Source organism: Capsicum annuum, chromosome 2, assembly GCF_002878395.1.
Source record: "Capsicum annuum cultivar UCD-10X-F1 chromosome 2, UCD10Xv1.1, whole genome shotgun sequence".
Classification (NCBI taxonomy): domain Eukaryota; kingdom Viridiplantae; phylum Streptophyta; class Magnoliopsida; order Solanales; family Solanaceae; genus Capsicum; species Capsicum annuum.
Genome location: NC_061112.1, coordinates 96593754 through 96604887, shown reverse-complemented (window position 1 = coordinate 96604887; position 11134 = coordinate 96593754). Strand labels below are relative to the sequence as shown.

The following is an 11134-nucleotide window of genomic DNA, read 5'->3' as shown; positions in this document are numbered from 1 at the left end:
TTGCTGTAGAAGATATAATAGTTTCTAAAATAAGTTCATATTCATTGACAACATGACCCATAGAATGCAAAATATCATTGATATGATTTAAAGCTTGATACCAGATATGTTTTTTCTCAGTAGTTTGTAACACTTTATAGTCTTCGAGCATTGAATCTTTAAATTGTTCTCATAATTTTTTGGGTTGACAGGAGAACAATATATCAGTAATGTAGCAAATAAACATCTCAAACTGTGTGGCATCTAATAAGTTGTGGCTTCAGACATTCATTCTATGAAATTGTTATCATAATGTAGCAATCCTCTTTTCTTCACAAATTCTCTAAAACTACTACAAGACTCTCAGTCTATAGTTAAGAGATCGTTATATGATGTTGGTCCTTGTATATGTGTTAGTAGTAATCTAAGATAATATCTTTCTCCTTCTGTTGGATGACATGTCACAATACTTCCAATGATATTTTATCATGGGGTTCAAAATTTATCTGTGAATGACCATACAAAGTAAGCAAGAAAGTCTTTGTACAATAAATTAAGCTTCATACCGTATGTGTTAGTTTTGTTCATATACAAAAATTTTGTTAACATTGTTTTTTTGCTCATCGAATTATTTATAATTATATTTATATCTTTATTGTTCTTGTAAGAAATAAATTGTTGATTTTTCAGATGTAGTTGAAGGCAATAAACACCAGGGCACATTTCATTTATAGCAAATCCAAAGAGACGTCATACAACTTCTGGAGAAAAAATTCATCTAGCAGATTGATATTCTTTAACTTCATCTATCTCTATGGTTGTATTGTTATTTTATACACAGAATGTAATTTTTTCATGACCTTTACAGATGTATTTGTAGAGATATTTTATGACCTTGATGTTAGAGAAAACTTCTATATTTATGTGACGATTAAATTTGTCAAGTAAATATGAATTGTATGAAACCACCCAAGAGTTATCTAAGTATTGTTGTCTTACTTTCACAAATTCTTCAGTATTTTGTCTTCTATAAATTGGATAAGAATCTGTTTCCTTCGATATTTTATGAGTAAATTTTTTTGAATATTTGAATTTACAATAACTTTTTTGGTATAGAAATTTGTTGGGTCTAAACTACCACAAGGGTCATGCATCATATGTTTAATGACGAGCTTTTGCAGATCAGGTTCTGTATTGTCATCTGGCAATTCGGCACTAATTATATCATCATATGCCTCTACTGTTAATAACTTGTGCTCATTACTTGATATAATAAGAAAGTGTGCATGAGGTAAACCCTATTTCTAAAACTCTACAGTATACATAGAAGCAACAACCTTTTCAAAAATATTTCATTTTAATATATCTGTCTTTAACTCTTCTATTTTAGCCTTTAATCAAACCAGGTCTATTTTAAATCTCATCACTCGATAACAATTTTTTTTTATTTTCAGTCAATATGAATTGCATGTTATAAGTATGAACAAATCGTCCTTTCCAAAGTGTTGCACTAAAACAATAGCATCCATATAACGTTGACCCATATATCTAAGTCTGTCTGTAAAGAAATTTGGGAGAAAGATTTTCTTTCCAACATTAGAAGAATCTCGTTCACCAAGTCTTAAAATGTCAAGAAGTCCTTGAAACACGCTCATTCTGAACAAATCTTGATTCAATGAAATAAAATCTAATCTTTATGTCTCTAATTTTATGTATTCATCAATCGAATATTGTTGTAATAATCTCTCCGTATGTAAAATTTCATATCCAACATCATTTTTCATCTGAAGTTTATAACAATAATATTCTCGAACTGACACTGTATTTCTTTTACATTTTTTTTTTTTTTTTTTTCAAATTCTCAGCTTCCATATCAAGGAATTCATCAACAGTGGTAAAGTATTTTATGTTTGGCAATTGTTCAAAGTCAGACAAAATAATTTTTTTAGAAGTTAATTTTCATCGCAAAACTTTTTAATACCACAATGGCACCCTCCTTGTCCGTATGAAAATAATAATGAATATTGTAAAGGATCATAGCAATCAAAATAATTGTTTATCTTCTGTGTTTTGTCACAGTGAGTATACATTTGAATATATGGTACATGAATAGCACAATCATCACTTTCATCAATCTATATTGCTGTAATCTCATTTGTAATAGACAGATTATACACTCGTTGATCCAATCCAGCATCATATTTCAATGCAATATGAAAACTTTGCAGATTTGATGTATTAGCTAAAGACCTCAAAAATATTGAGCATGAATTATTTTTTAATATGTCCATTAGTTGTATTACAATTGATTCATGCAATTTGTCAGAGTAGGCCATTCGATTTTCAAGTTCATTTGTGTTGTCATAAAAGAATAGTTGTAAATTTCTTAGACCTTTTTTCTTTGAGATATAAGTTAGTTATCAAGTGATACATTTGTCCTTGAACTTTGAATGTGTAGATACCATGATCTCTTCACGCTAATTATTTAGCATAATTAACACGAAGCAATATAAACGCGAACAAATTATTATATGTTCAAATATATGTTTGAAAATGCTTGGATTCGACATCATTTCTCAAATATAAACTTCTTAGATTAGCTGACATTATATGAGAAGTTAACTTGATCGTACCTCCACAACAAAATTTGAGAGTTTCATATTGAAACTTTTTAACACCCCAGAACGTATAATTTTTTTTTTCAACTGAGCATAATCAAAGCGTAGCCGGCTAATATTGATGGTAGATTTTTTACTTTTTGTAAGATCTGCACATTGAGAACAATTTTGAGGAAGAAAAGTAGAAAAAGTGATTGAAGGAGAGAGGGGGGTCTACAATTAAAATATGACAGTATATAGCAAATGATTTGTGCAAACCTATGTTTTGAATAATTTTTGAAGTCAAGATGCAGCAGATGTTGAACCTGACGTGAAGAAACAAAACGTTTTTATAAAATAATAATAGCATAAGAGATTAAAAACATGATTTTCGTCGTGACGCTCACCTATTTTATAGCTGGAGAATAAAGGAGTCATTGTCTTCTATTTGTCATGGGCGACTGGCAAAGCTGTAAGATCAAATTTATTAGCCAACACATCTTTTGTAACATATATGTATATTCAGCTATATAATCGCAAGTATAAATTATCGAATTCACTCGAGCAGAAAAGTTAAGTTTTCGTAATGCTACCTGTTGTTATTAAGATAGTAGTGAAGTCCGTTAGAACCGAATCTCAAATGCTGAGGTAGATGTATCAAATGTTGAGCCCAACATGAATAAGTAATAAGTTATTTCTGTTTAATAGTTGTATAGGAAAGGGAGAAAATATTACTTTGATTGCAATACTCATTCATTTCATATAATATAAAGCCAATATTATCTATTTCATGAATTACGAAGGGACTACATACTCTTTTTTTGGATTATGGCATGATGCAGGTACATATAATTGAGAGCGTATAGCTAGTACAAAAAACACAAATATTTTAGTAGGTGCAAAATAAAACACCCATAAAATAATATAATATTAACAAATCTTTATTTTGCCAAGATTAAAAGCATGAAGTGTCACATATAAGTGAAGATCAAATTCTTGGTGTAAAACAGGTTAAAGAAGAATAATAATAGATCTAACCTTCTCTAAGATAAAAAAAAAAAGTATGACCTATTTCAGAAAGTCGAGTTGGTTCTCGTATGGTAAGAATGGATTATTTTGGGACTCCTAATTTGTAGTACCTTGATTTTGATTGACTATATGTGCCTCCTTGCATGGAAAGAGTCATGTATCAAAATAAATCTCACGATATGTTACAGTTGAAAGATAGATAAGTCTGTCGGAAAGGTAATCTGAGATATGCTGATACAATTTAGTTTAATATTAAGGATAACACATCATGGTTATATCGTTATACACAAAGGGAAACTACCACTCATGTAAATCATTAATTATAATTTGTTAAAGAAATTTTGTTGTCAGTGAATTTTTAAATATTTTTTGATAAATTCATGGTTATATATCAATGATGTTACATAACATTTCACTATGAAAAATTATCAAATGCCAATTATCCAAAAGGACAAAAAGATACGGATGCAAGCATTTTCCCCAACTTGTCACCTCTAAAATATATTTCAAAATGTAAGGTACAAAAAAATTAGCTAAAAAAAATAAGACTTTGTATTTTAAAGTAAATACTAACCTAACCCTTTAACAAGCAAGACCTAGTTAATAACTTGTTCCTGCTCTAGCCATCTTTGGCTAGCTGAACCAATAAATATATGCACAAAGAAAGTCCTAGGCTACCTAGTAGAGGAACCACTGCAGTATGTTACACCACGAAATGGAGACGAATATCATATAAAATACTTGAGTGAATTCATATGAAACGGGGTTAGAAAGATTACAAATCAAATACTATTTTCTTCTGCAAAGACATCTAAAAAGTTTTCAAGGATTATCTAGATTCTGCAGCAGTAATAATGTCCTCATTTTTCAAAGGAATTTTCTTAACTTCATGACTGTGAAACGCTATGGAATGAGAGAGTTAATGTCCTCAGAAGTGGCTAAAAATTTACCGGCTCCGTCTATGGTGGAGACCAACAATGAAATATATTACTCAAACTTAACACACTACTTCTATCTCATACAAATTGCACATTTAAACATACCATTCACAGTAACACTTCAAGTGCAGGGAGTGATTACGTTTGGGAAAGACAATTGTTCTATTCATTTTCATGTAGATTCAACATTCCTCTTTTCATGAATATGTGATACGTAAATTGTACTATAATATGTAGGACATATGAATACCAAAGTAAGTTTATATCAAGGATAAGAAATGGGTGATGCTGTAAGGATGTTGTGTTCAGTGGCAATTATGATAAAAGTATATATGAGTACAAATAACAAAACATACATAGGGAGCACAAAAAATAACCAATTTGACATCCAAACCTGTTTTTGAAGAAGAAGAAGAACATCCTACATCAAAATTGTGTTGATAAGCATATACTAATTCAGTGGAATTTAAAGAGTTTATATTTTCAAGAATATGTTGAGTTGTTATCTTTTTTTTTTTATGTGTCGCTACAGCAGAAGTGCCTATTTTGCAGCTGCGTGTATATCACAGTAAAGCTGATGCTAATGTCGCTAGAACGTTTCCTTGTTTGTTGATGGCCCATTGATAAATGAATCTGATGTGAAAGTGTTTCGATTACTTTAAGACCATGTAGTATAGTGCAATTCCAAAAGACAACATAAAGAACACAATGAATAAACACAAACATATTAGTGTTATGCTTCAATAAAATTATCCCACTCCACCTCATAGATAGAAAAGGTCTTGAATACTTAATAATATGGTGATACATTCATACAGAACTCTACTCCAAACACATTTACTGAAATTATCTATTCAGAGGACTGCCCTACCATGCTCAGAAAACAACATGCATATGAAATAAACAAAATCTCACAACTAAAACTCAACAAATTTTTATAAGGGTAATAAACGAATTTAGATTTTTCTTACAATTTCACACTATGAACGCAGAATTCACCAATTCGTTTCTTTCTTTATAGAGGTCCCATCAATAAATAAATCTGATAATTTTACCAACTAATGAAAAAAGATTCTCAACATCTGATAACTTAGCCCATTTTTTGAGAATTTCATTACCGACCAATGAAATAAATAAAAATAAATATTTATTTTAACATAATAAACAACTAAAAATAAATAGAAAACAGCACACACATAAATCTAAAATTCGAGAAAAACAGAAAAATTTACTAGTGAGGTTGACTATAAATTAACAATTTTATCAATTAATAGAGAAAAAAATATCTCAATATGTAAAATTGACAAAAACAAGATAAACTCAATTCAGAGAGCGCTAAGCCTGTTAAACGGGTCGGGTTGATCCGGCCCAACCTACCTGAATCGACCCGTTTAAGAAAACCGATCCGATTTGATCCGATCCGATCAGTCCATGGGCTGTAGGGTACCGGGTCCCGAGCTGATTTATTTTTTGGTTGGGCCTAGTTAACCTGACCCGAACCAAGCCCGGTCCGGGCGGCCCAGATTTTTTTTTTTTTAAAAAAAGTGGGTTGTTGGGCCCAAAGTCCAAACTAGCCATTGGCCCAATGGCTATATAGCCGTTTTTGGGTCCCAACGGCTAGTTTGTGATTTTTTATTAAAAATAAAAAAAATACTTTTAAAAATATTTTTTAACCCCAAAAAAATTTATATAAATACCCTACACTTTCAAATCATTTTTCACACAATTTTTCATTCTCTCAATTCTCATTTTCTCTCAAATCTCAATTCTCCAACATTCTATATATTTAATTTCTTAAAGTGCTTACTTTAATTTTTTAATTTTGCGATAACAAAGTACGAGTGGAAGTTTCTAAAGTCGCAACCTTCGGATACTTCTAAAATTTGGTATTGTCGTTCCATATCTTACGTTTAATTTTTATTTAGTGTATTAATTGTTGAATATTTAATTTTATTATATTTTTGTATTTTAAATTTTTTTAGTTTGATTTATATTATGGATAAATTAAGAAACCTCGCTACTAAAGGTGTTAAAACTTTTTATCCCGAAAGCAGTAGTAAAAAATGAATTATTAGCGGTAGAGGTACTTCAAGTAGTAGATATACCCGTGTGCCTCCGGCACTGCTTAGTCAACCTTTTGAGGAAGAAGTAGGCGTACTTTTAGGTGTAGGTGCCCACGATATGGATTATGTAGAAGCTCAGAAAAATTACGGTATAGAAGAAGAAAATGAAGTAGATGCAGTTAATTTAGATGAAGATGATGAAAATATTGGTGAGACACCCGCAGTAGGAAATGCTAACGTTAGATCTAAATCGATTAATCTCCCTCCCCGTCCTCCCCGTTCCCTAAGAACTCGTAAAACAACTAGTATTGCATGATAATTTTGTAAACGTATATCAGATACTGAGGTGCAATGCAATATTTGTCAACAACTATAGAAGCATAAAAGTGGAGGTAAGCAAGGGGGTACGAGTACGTTAATGAGATATATAGGTGATGGTCACGAAAGAGAGTTAAATATTGCATGAGGTGGTTCGGATGTTGGTGGGCCAATGCAAACTAGAATGAATTCAGCAACCCATCAGGTAATGAAGAAGTATAATAAATTGAGGGATCAGAAAGAAATAACTAAAATGGTAGTTGTGGGTTGTTTTCCTTTTAGTTTTCCTTCTTCTGATGCCTTTATTCATTATATTCAAGCAATTTATAATCCTATGTTTAATGGTATTCCTGGAAGTACCTGTCGGTCTGGTATTTTTAGACTTCATTCACAATATTATTTTTATTTATCAACATTGTTAAAAAATATTCAATATAGATTGTTCCTAATTTCTGATCTTGGTCGTGCTGTAAATAAAAATGATTATTTAACCGTTACTTGTCACTGGATGGATAATAATTTTGTGATGCAAAAACGTATTCTTGCTTTTTTATGTGATGAAGATTGTAAACATACTAGAAATTTTATTGTTGATTCGATTATTAAAGTTACAGAAGTTTATGGTATCGAAAATAAAATCTTATGTATTGCTTTTGATAATGCTTCTAACAACAAAACTGCTATAACAAAGTTAAAATCTAAGCTATCTCCGTCGTTACCTGAAATTTTTCATATTAAGTGTGCATGTCATATATATAATTTAATTGTAAAGATGGTCTTGAGTTTTCTTAACTTTATATTGAAAAAATCCGTCTTGCTGTTGGTTTTATTCAAGGAAATAATCAAAGAAAAAGAATTAGAGAATTTAAAGTTAAATGTCAAGAAAATGAACTTGCACCGATATTGATGCCTGAGGAAATTGATATTAGATGAAATTCTACGTATGATTTTTTAAAAACTTGTTATAAATATAGAGTTCTTATTACACTAGCTTTTAACTAACATTGTGGTTCATTTGTTGATTCTGCTGATTGCATGCTACATGATTCTGATTGGGTTGTAATTAATGGTCTTGTTAAGTTTTTAGAAAAAATTATATAGCTACGATTGAATTTTTCGGTGCTTATTATCCTACTTTTTGTAATATTTTAGCATATATAGTTGATATTTCTGGTTTGCTCAAAGAATATAAAAATAAAGAAGGTTATAAAGAAGTTGTTGGTGCCATGTTTACTAAATTTAAAAAATATTTTTTCCCAATTCCCCCTATTCACTTGGTTGGTGCTATGCTAAATCTGTGCATGAAATATAATACTATGTGCCACTTTAGTACTATTATTTATGCTAACTTAGAAATAAATAGTAACAGTGATTTTGAACAAGTACAACCTGATTTGTGAACGACTACGGGTGATGCGAATAGATACATAGAAAAATTATATAATCACTATGCTGATTTAGTTGATTTAGCCATACCTACAAATATCACTCCAACTATCGCTCCTCATCCCCCCGAGGAGCCATCATCTTCTAAAAGGCCGGCACGTAGTGATTTTCCTGATTTCTTTTATAATTTACCTTATTGGAACAGTGTTGATGAGAGAGCTTACACATCAACTTATCGGGAAGAGCTTAAATATTATCTTCGGTCACTGCCAGAGGATCGCAGACGATGGATCAACACATTGGATTGGTGGAGGAGTAATGAAACACAATATCCTGTGCTTTCAAGATTAGCTAGAGATATCTTAAATGTTCTAATGTTAACCGTTACATCACAGAGCGCTTTTAAACAGGAACGCCAGCAACTTGGAGACAACCAACACTCATTAGGAAGCAATGCAATGAATGTTCTAGTTTGCCTCAGAGATTGTATTAGAGTAGAAAGATGAAATCAAGGAATGGAACCGGAGCCGAATGACGAGCAGAAACTTGAAGAAATTATATCTTCACGAGAGAACTCAGCAGAATCAAATCCAATGCATGGTTTTGCCCTCGTTAACTTTGAATATCCTATGCAAGTTCCCGTTAATATTAACATGAATGAGTTGGAAAAAATGATGCATAATTTGTAGATTTTTCATTCATGTAAATTATAAATTTTGGATCATTTCGCAATCAATAAAATTCAACATTCATTCACTCCTTAATCCTTACTTTGTAATTTTTGTCATTTAATGATTTAAATTGAATTTTTAGTTTAAATTAAAACTTACTTTTAATATATTATTAATTTCCTATCAAGTATTATTAATTTATTATATTTAATGTATACATGTATACATGTTTTATAAATTGTATATATATTGTAGTAAATGTTTTATTTAAAGTAGTACATATATATTGAATGGTGCGTATAAATGTGTATATATCTTCTATAGACGTGTATATTTAACGTATACATGTGTATATGTTTTATAAATTAGTATATATATATATATATATATATATATATATATTGTAATGTATATATATTGTATTATATGTTTTATTTAAAGTAGTGTATATGTGTATATATCTTCTATAGACGTATATATTTAACGTATACATGTGTATATATTTTATAAATTAGTAATTAGTATATAACTATATATAAATATATATATATATATATATATAATTATATATATTGTAGTATACGTATAGTCGTATATATTGAATGTTACGTATATATGTGTAATTGTGTATATATTTGTTAAATTCTAATATAGTATATACTATGTATATAGTGTATATATATTGTTTAACGTATTTAAAATGTATATAGGTGGGTATATATAGTGTATATTGAAAAAAAAAATTTAATTTATTTTTGATCGAATTTTTAACTGAATTTGATCGGGTTTAGGTGGGTTTGACCGGATTGAATTAAGTGGGCCGGGTTAGAATTATTTTTAAAAATTTTATTGTTGAACCCACACCCGGTCCGTCCCACTTAACCACAACCCTGTCCGATCCGATCCACAATCCAGCTAAATTTAATGGATCGATTTCGAGTTGACCCAACCCACTTAACACCCTTAGAGAGCGCAAAATACAACATGTACATAAACCTAAAAATCAAGAATATTTTATAAGGATAATAAAAAAAAATAAAAAAATTTAGCAGCGGATTAACTATAAATTAACCTATTAAACTTGTTGTTCTCTCCATGTCTGTTACATTATCAAATAATATTTTGTTCCAACTAATTTTTAATTTCAACCATCATCGCCACTCGGACGTTTCATCCGAAAATTTTATTCTATAATCATTTTAAAGATTGTAAAGATGTCTATTAAAAGCAGTGTGTAGAATATTTATACTCACCTGACAGCTACAAAAGAAATCCTTAATCGAGTAGTAACATTAACAATCCAACATGAAAAATCTGCTAATGGTCGGATGAAGATGATGAGAAATTGAAAAGAAAAAAAGTGAGATGCTATGGCATACAGATAAGAAAGAAATGATATGGCATACACAGAGAAATATCTAGGACAACCAGGTGTTGTTGAATAAATAGGCCATAGGAATGCGAAATTTCGAAAATACCCTCGAACGATCCTAAGCTTCTCAATATTCTCTCTTCTGATATAGAGTAAAGTAAAGTAAAATAATAACATGTACCCCTCTCTCTCTCTCTCTGTATATATTAGTATTTAATTTCTACCGCCTCATTTTTATGGATTTTTTTTTATATTTAAAATTTAAACTCAAATCTGCTAAGATTGGGGAGATTACATTCATTCCACCACAAGTCCACAACTATGTGTTAGTTGCTTTTACTTCATTGTTCAACATTTTAGTTTGAAGAAAATATAATAACTTCAGATATAATTATATACAATAACATGTAAATATAAAATATTTACACAATTTGGTATATCCTCATACTATAGAAAGTTAGTTATTTTATTTTTAGGTAATTAATTAGGTTAATTATCACTAAAATTATTTATAATAACTTATGAGTGAACTAAGTACTTTTAATCGTGATCAATATGTAAAACTTAAACTAAAAAAATAATACTCGATCCTTATCACTATTTGAAAATATTATTATAATTACTATTAAATATTAGAATGAAAGTAATTTATGGGAAAACGGTGGTCCAGCAAGAATCAGAATTGAAGACACGTTTAACTATAATCATCTAAGCGCAGACATTGAGGGCAAATTGCATTTTTTTGAAAATAGAATTTGGGTCAATGATTCAGATTAGACAT

The 11134-nt window shown here is 29.9% G+C and overlaps 1 long non-coding RNA gene across 1 annotated transcript; it reads right to left on the bottom strand.

Moving 5' to 3' along the window:
- Nucleotides 1-1426: 1426 nt before the first annotated feature.
- LOC107858785 lies at nucleotides 1427-10415 on the bottom strand. Its single transcript, XR_001671226.2, has 3 exons — nucleotides 10235-10415; nucleotides 2984-3046; nucleotides 1427-2902 (listed from the first exon to the last, which is right to left on the bottom strand). It is a non-coding gene; the product is annotated as an uncharacterized LOC107858785 (long non-coding RNA).
- Between the last annotated feature and the right edge of the window lie 719 nt (nucleotides 10416-11134).